This window comes from Xyrauchen texanus, chromosome 36 (assembly GCF_025860055.1).
Source record: "Xyrauchen texanus isolate HMW12.3.18 chromosome 36, RBS_HiC_50CHRs, whole genome shotgun sequence".
In the NCBI taxonomy this organism is placed as follows: Eukaryota; Metazoa; Chordata; class Actinopteri; order Cypriniformes; family Catostomidae; genus Xyrauchen; species Xyrauchen texanus.
In genome coordinates this window covers 23,377,113-23,385,884 of record NC_068311.1, presented here as the reverse complement: position 1 = coordinate 23,385,884, position 8,772 = coordinate 23,377,113, and positions in this window count along the sequence as shown.

The following is an 8,772-nucleotide window of genomic DNA, read 5'->3' as shown; positions in this document are numbered from 1 at the left end:
GTTTGCCTACCGCAACAACCGCTCCACTGATGATGCCATTGCATCTACAATACACACTGCTCTCTCCCACCTGGAAAAAGGAACACATATGTGAGAATGCTGTTTGTAGACTACAGCTCAGCATTCAACACCATAGTGCCCTCCAAGCTTGATGAGAAACTCCGGGCTCTGGGCTTAAACAGCTCGCTGTGCAGCTGGATCCTGGATTTCCTGTCAGGCAGACGTCAGGTGGTTAGAATGGGCAGCAACACCTCCTCATCACTGACCCTCAACACTGGAGCCCCGCAGGGCTGTGTTCTCAGCCCACTCCTGTATTCCCTGTACACACATGACTGTGTGGCAACACATAGCTCCAATGCCATCATTAAGTTTGCTGACGATACGACGGTGGTAGGTCTGATCACTGACAATGATGAAAGAGCCTACAGAGAGGAGGTGCACACTCTGACACGCTGGTGTCAGGAGCACAACCTCTCCCTCAACGTCAGTAAAACCAAGGAGCTTGTTGTGGACTTCAGGAAGAAAGACGGAGAACACAGCCCCATCACCATCAATGGAGCACCGGTGGAGAGAGTCAGCAGCTTCAAGTTCCTCGGTGTCCACATTACTGAGGAACTCACATGGTCCGTCCACACTGAGGCCGTTGTGAAGAAGGCTCACCAGCGCCTCTTCTTCCTGAGACGGCTGAGGAAGTTTGGAATGAACCACCACATCCTCACACGGTTCTACACCAGCACTGTAGAGAGCATCCTGACTGGCTGCATCACCGCCTGGTACGGCAATAGCACCGCGTACAACTGCAAAGCCCTGCAAAGGGTGGTGCGAACTGCCAGGAACATCATCGGAGGTGAGCTTCCTCCCTCCAGGACATATACACCAGGCGGTGTGTGAAAAAAGCTCGGAGGATCATCAGAGACTCCAGTCACCCAAGTCATGGGCTGTTCTCACTGCTACCATCAGGCAGGCGGTATCGCAGCATCAGGACCCGCACCAGCCGACTACATGATAGCTTTTTCCCCAAGCAATCAGACTGTTGAACTCTTGATCTATCAGGATCAATAATTAGCACTGCACTTTATTAATCTATAATCTCACACTGGACTGTCAACATATTCTCCTCAATACAACTGCTATATATATATATATATACACATATATATTTCATATACTCCCACTTATTGTATTGTATTGTATATTCTGTTCTATATTCTGCATTGTATATAATTATTGTGTTGTGTAAGTATGTGTACATCTGATTTGTAAATTGTTTTGTGTAAGTATGTGTACATTTGATATGTAAATTGTTTTGTGTAAGTATGTTGTTTATTGTAATTGGTATATGTCTCGTCACTGTCATGACTGCTATGTTGCTCGGAACTGCACACAAGAATTTCACCTACTGTTGCACTTGTGTACATGGTAGTGTGACAATAAAGTGATTTGATTTGATTTGATTTGATAACATTATTTATCCACCACAATGGCATTTGCCATATATTATTTCAAGGACAAGACCGTGGAAGTTGGAAAAATTGATTGGATGAATATTAAAGACCAGCAAAAATCTTCCAAAATGATCACAGAGTGCCCCAGACTGGAGGATGAAGATGGATGGATAAATGTAAAGTGGAACAAAGGAAGAAAAAAGAAAGATGGTCCAGCCTTTTTTCCTGCTAAAGTGTTAATGCTCGGGGGTAAGTTTGCTAGCTTAATCTGTCAACTAGCTTAATGGTTAGTTTCAAGGCTTAGCAACTTGGTCTGTTCTGTGTTTTTGGGAGCTAATAATTTTAAATATTGGGTAGGCTAATTTAACATTAAGTTGCCAACAAGCTGTCTGTTAGGGAGAGCTCAAAACACAAACCCTTTTCACATAGACAACTACAGTGACCTCTGCAAGAAGAGGGAGGAATTCATAAAGGGTGAAGACATCTGGAACCAAACACTCAAGAGGAAGACAAAGCCAAACAGTAGGTGGATGAAGGATGTGGAAGAGGCGGACTGAAAGGCCAACAAAACAGGTAATTCCCTCACTCATTATTGATGTGCAGAAAACTTAAACTGAAAAGCAAAACCTTACTTTCTTCCTTCCCATTGTTCTGACCTCACATGATCTCTTCATCGAAAAACAATCAATGGGGAATTATTTTTTAAGAATTAAATTCTGAATTTGTTTAAAATTTACATAATTTTATATTTGCAACAATTTTTTCCCTTCATTTCCATAAAGAGTGTGAGAGAATTGTGCCACATTTAAATGTAATCAGTGTTTAGCATCTCAGTTTGGTATTTTTACATCACTAATTAAAAGTAATGCCATTTCTGTGTTCCCTCTCACGCTTTTTTCACTGTTATGATTGCTTTATGATAGATGCTTTATGATAGTTATAGGCTCAAGTTGAATTGCATGTCCCTACATGCTCCTTTGACTCTTTTATTGTGTTAATTGTGGATGGTGAATTTGGTGTGATAGAAAAATCAATTATAAAGTAATGTTTTGATTTGTTTGTGTTTTAACTCACAGGCCATGCTCTGTCGAAGTTTCCTAACATCAACATGCAAGATGTGAGACGCATCATAAGAAAAAAATGCAACAACGAAAGCTACGCCAAGCAAGCCACTGCAAAGAAGACTGTATGAAAAGAACATTTAGTTTTGTGGTTCCTCTGCCATTTAACAGGGCAGAAACTAGAGAAGTACAACCTGTTTGTGGGTATCCATTTACCCTAAATATTATGTTCATACTGTGTGTTGTCCTTTGTTTGAACTGGGCATCCAAAACAATATTTGTTTGAAAACTTTGATTTATAAAGAAAACAACTATTTTCACTCCTGAGTTTGTCTTGTGAGTATTTATATGTATGGTCCACTGGTAGTGTACATGTGAGTTAATGTCAAGTCTATTTAAAGTACAGTTAAAGGTATATTTCAAGTATAAATACTAATACCTAAATAGAAACCTTGTAGTATACTTTAAAGTGCAAAAATAATATATAAATAGTAAACTATAAGTATGATGTTAAGTTCACTTAAAGAAAACTTACAAGTGTACTTGCAGTATAAAAACTATTAAACCAGTAGTATACTTAAAAGTGTACTTTCATAAACTAAAAAACTAGGCTAGAAGTATATAACTAGTAAACTAGCAGTATATCTATAAGTTCACTTGTAGTATAGTTGCAGTACAAAATAAAACTTGGATGTAAACTAGTTTTGTACCTTAAAGTTTACTACTCTTACACTTTAAGTATACATAAAAGTATACTTTTATATACTAAAAAGTGGGCCAATTTAGTCCCAAGAAGTATTAAAGTAGTACACTTACAAGTATGCTAGTAGTACTTTGATATAAGTACACTTAGTATGTAAAGTATACTTGGGAAATATACTTCAACTTTACTTAAGTTTACTTAATAAAATTAACTTGAAGTATACTTTATTTTGGTAAGGGAATTCCCAACCTTTTTTGTCCTATGTACCCCCACCTCCATACCAGTAAGCTCCTTTTAACTCATATAATGTGCAACATAATTAGGTAATATTGTTAATATTATTAAAATTACAATTACTTTAAAATTCACTTTTAAATGATTAATGCGGTGTTTGAAAACAGACTCACCAAGTAACTTCATGTTCTCAGTAATTTTGTATGCCATCTTGAACTTACAGTGACACCTAGTGGTGTGGAGGCAGAATCATGCAAATACACTAACTTTCAGTTACAGTTGCCAGTGTATAAATTCACTATTTACAATCAGCCATGATTAATTTAATCACTGAGATTAAGCGAGTAGTATTCGGCTGGTCATGTGATCCTAACATGGCAGCCCCCATGAGGGCATCCTCTCTATGTAAACAAAAACAGCTTTTATACGTCTTCATCTCACGTGAGTGGTTATGATTTCAAAATTACAATTAATTTCTTAAGTACAACTTTTTTTGGATGAGGAAAAATGACTGAGTGCACCTTTAACCTTGTGCGACCACGTGTCCATATACGTGGACGTTGCATTTTTGGTTTCACAGTATGCAACACTTAATTTTAATTCATTTAAACCAACTGAATACTAGACTGTCATTTAAAGGTTAAACTTCTGGTGCACGTGACACAATAACATGGAGTTGAATTCCTTAAAGCACTTCTACATAAAAGTGAATCTGGTAAGAAACCTCTTTTGTAGTATTGAAACCTGGTTGTAAAGAGCAGTATCTTTTGTTTGATATGCCACTTTAAAAAATTCATTCATTTTTCGTGCGTCAGTGTGCTGATAAACATTATGTCCATATATGTGGATTTGGGGACATAATACTCTCAAAAGATGATAGATGGTATATTTCAAATAACTTTCAACATTAACACATTTGTAGTTCATTTTGTTTTCATTTTAATGTAAATTGTTTTATTTTGTTATCACTGTACAATACAGTTCTATTCATTAACATTAGTAAATGCATTATTAGATATACTGTGCCTTTTCACATTGAGAATCAATGGGTTCAACCAAAAGCTGACCAATTTTGCTTTCAGAGGCTTTATATGGAGTTAGGATTAAAATAAGGTGTATTTCTAACTGCTCTGAGACATTTACTAAATAAGGAGCAAGGGAGCATCCTATAGCTCTCTATGCAGCTAAGTGCATTCATGCCTAAAATCCGATCAAAAGTTCAGTTTCAGGCTGCAGATGATGTTTGGACCACTCAACGTGTTTGGCAGACATGGGACAATGTTAATCGGTACATAGATTCAGAATTTATAATGTATAATGTTTAATGAATTTATAATGTATAATGTTATTTTAACATGGTTGGCAGTGATTGGATGATGCTGACCAACACTTTGAATCAGAAATATTTATGCTAATTTCTGATGCAATGTCAATGTCAATGTCAAAAACATGAACAACCAACACTCCCGGATACATAATAAACAATTTGATTTTAAAAAACCTGTCTTTGTATAGCTTGGTATTATTCAATATTTCACAACTTAGTCCCGCTGTCAACATATGTGGACTTAAATTTGTTTTGGATACATTTTTATTTTTTGTTTGTTTAATAGGTGTAATTAGTTACAAATCAAATGCACACAGAAGTCACGTTCGGGTCTCAGGAGGTTAAGTGTTTACTTTTCCCATGCATTTTTGTTATAACTGCATTTAATGTTATATTTATTTCTATGGGAGAGAATAGGACCGAGCATTGCATTGTTGAGGAGAGAAAAGTGCAAGTGAGACAAGAGTACCGTTACAGTAATCCATTTGTTCAGTCTCTTTATATTATGCACATGTATTCAGCAATGAGTGCCATCCACACAAATTCACAAAAGTGCACATATTGTTTTCTTTATTGAAATTGAACTAAATGTGAAAAGTCATGAACTTTAAAAACAAAGCTTGAGATTGATCAGAATTTATTATTTTAATCTTCTGACAGCCCTAATATTTTTATAGTGAACTGTAATTTTCTGCTAAAAGGGACAGTTAAATTCTGTCATCATTTACTCTCATGATGCCCAAACCTGTATTACTCTCTTTCAGTTAACACAAAAGAAGATGTTTAGCAGTATATTCATTTTCAGAACAACATGAGTGTGAGTAAATGATGACAACATTTTCATTTATGGGTGAACTATTTCTTTAAGCAGAAAATTACGGCTTACTATGAAAATATTAGGATCTATACTATCCCTTTAAGTACCCCCCTGGGGTATACATTGAGAATCACTGCATCAAAGTATACATGCTCATCTTGTAGTAACGACTCTGGAAAAATCTCACCTCTCCAGTGTCTAAAGCGTAGATAAGAATACCAAGAGACAACCAGTCTGCAGCATGGCCGTATGGGCCATCACTCAGGACCTCAGGAGCTGTTTAATTAGCAGATAATGTAATAATGTATTCACATTTACAGAAATAACAGAAATGGTTCACTTGCTAAGAGGTATGTATGAATATTTCTTACATAGGGATATGCCATAAGCACATTTCTTTTTAGCAACACATATAGCCAACTCATAGTCTTGTGAATGGAAATCCAATCTTGTCCAACAGTGAATGAACATGCAGCACAGGAGATTTCTTTTTTCTGAAAGTCATGAAAAATTCCCATCACTGTGTCATTTCCAGCAAAGTTTGCGTTTTGTTTAATAGAATTATGTGGTGGAAATGGCAGTGATTCAATTAAAAATTTTGAAATAAAATGACCAACTCCTTTGTCTTGTTAAGGCTAATATCATAGCTAAGATTTTTTTGTATCCTCAAATACATACAGTTAAATAAAACGTTCACACTTTATGCATAATTTGGCAGAATTACAGAATGATTGCTAATGATTCCCAATACAGATATTCTGCTCACAAGTGATATTTGCCTTGATTTTATTTGTTGTCTTTGTCAAGTAGACTAACTTTATTAGGGGTAAAATTGTTGTGGTGGAAATGTGGTGTGATCGTAATTTTAGAAAGATTTATAGAAATAATTTTCATGCAATAAATATTGAAATAGTTTATGTTGGGCGTGTGGTGAGTTGTGCATAGACGCCGCAATGGATGGCGTGGACCTCCACACATGCCATGTCACCGTGGTAACGCACTCAACGAGTCACGTGATGGGATGTGCGGATTGGCGGTCTCGGACGCGGCTGGGATTCGTCCTCCGCCACCGGATTGTGGCGGGTCACCGCAATTTGCATTCCAAATTGGAAGAAAAAGGGGAGAAAATATATACATACATACATACATATATATATATATATATATATATACATACATACATACATACATACATACATACATACATACATACATATATATATATATATATATATATATATATATAAAGCTTAGAAGCTGTACTTTGCAATGCATGTAGGTATTATGACCAAAACTGATGCGAATCACTTGAATTACCACCTCCTCTTTTGACTGCTGAAGGACTCCATATATCAAAACATCAGCTTTGGGTAAAATCTAACAATCAGTGACAAGGTTGAAAAAAGTGTAATGTACCAAGCAAATATCTTGAAAAAAAAGGCAATAAAATTATTGTGAATTGAGCTCACAGTATAAGAATTCAACTTAACAGCACACGTCATGTCTTTAGACTGGTCCGTTACCTTCGGGATAGGGCCAAATTAGCCTTTAGCAATAAACCCAAGAATCTGAGTAAAGAGTCGTTACAGATAAAAGAGACAAAACTGTTTTAACCTCATGATGGGATAGGGCCAAATGAGCCTTTAGCAATAAACCCAAGAATCTAAGTAGAAAGTCATTACAGATAAAGTAGACAAAACTGTTTTAACCTCATGATTTGTGCTTTAAAGGTGACGTGTGTCATAACTTTTGCAATTCTGTTTGATGATACTAGAGACACAGAAATTACACACCTCACCTTTAAATGGTAAAAGAGATATATCTTACATTTGCTCATTGTTATCTGAAGACTTATCACTTGTGGCAATGACCTACCTGTAAATGCACATGTCCAGTAAAACGGTATGGAAATTCAGGCAGGAAAATGGAAATGAAGCCCAGCAGGGTCCACTCTAGGCAAGGCCCCTCAGGGTTTGAGTCTGAGGGCTGAGATTGCTCAGAGACAGGGTATTCTCTTTGCTGGGCACTTCGTCTAAATAGACTGCCTGCTCAGCTTGTTCATCGCAGAGAGAGGAAGACCTGACAACATGACAGGGATCTTCTCTTCGGCAGTGACGCTGCTGTCTGCAGTGAAATAGACATCAATGAATATTCTATAATACTAATAAATTAAATGACCATGCAAAGTCAGTGACACTTTATGATCAATTTAGTTAATAATTCATCAACAAAATGGAGCTCAGTAGCAGGTGTGCAATCAAATGTGAATGCACAAAAAGACACTTTGAGACTTAAAACAAACAGAGGAAATATCATAGCGCCACAGAGACGGTGTTTACGGTTTTTGTGAATGTTATACTATGAATGGCTTTTATTATAGTTGTCTCTGCATATTAAGCTGGGAAAGCCAGTACCAAATGACACCCTATGCGCTTGTGGTCCTCCGATGAGTCCGTACTTTGGTGATGTAAGCGAGTGCAGACCAATGAGGCACTAGTCAAGGTCATGAAGATACACAAGTTATAAAAGTGTGCATTTGGGACAGACTTCAAGACAAATTTATACAATATGTTTATCATATACATACATTTTTCTAATTATAAAATTTCATTGGTAGGGCATAGGAGCACACTTTATACTCACTCTTGGATATTTGTTTTTATTAATTCCAAGTAACACTGACAAATTTGAAATCACATCATTTTACCAAACGTTGCCATTTAAATAAATATCATGAATTTTGCAAGATGCAGTGTGTGAGGATAGTATTAATTTTCTCCTGTCTGAGACTTACAATAATTCTAAAATTCTATTTAAAATAGTGATAACAATGGTTGAGTTTAAAGTTAGTTACTTTTATGAACGTAAAACTTACCCAAGAAAAACGATTCAATAGAAATTGAATGAGTGATTCTATCTCTGGTAAACTTTATAAAAATTGTTCCTTTCAAGTGATCATATTTCGATGCTACATCAGTAGCTGACGCGATGAGAAACTGCTCCCAGGTGTGATGATCTCTGAAGCCCTATAAAATCACACAAATCTATTGGTATCACACAAAGCTATTGGTATATTGCAATTCATCAGCATTTTTCTCTTTAGGGTCGCAATAACATCTCTCATGCTCTGGATGCCCAAATCTACGTTTCGTCATTGAATCAGGACATCTGAACAGAGTTAATTA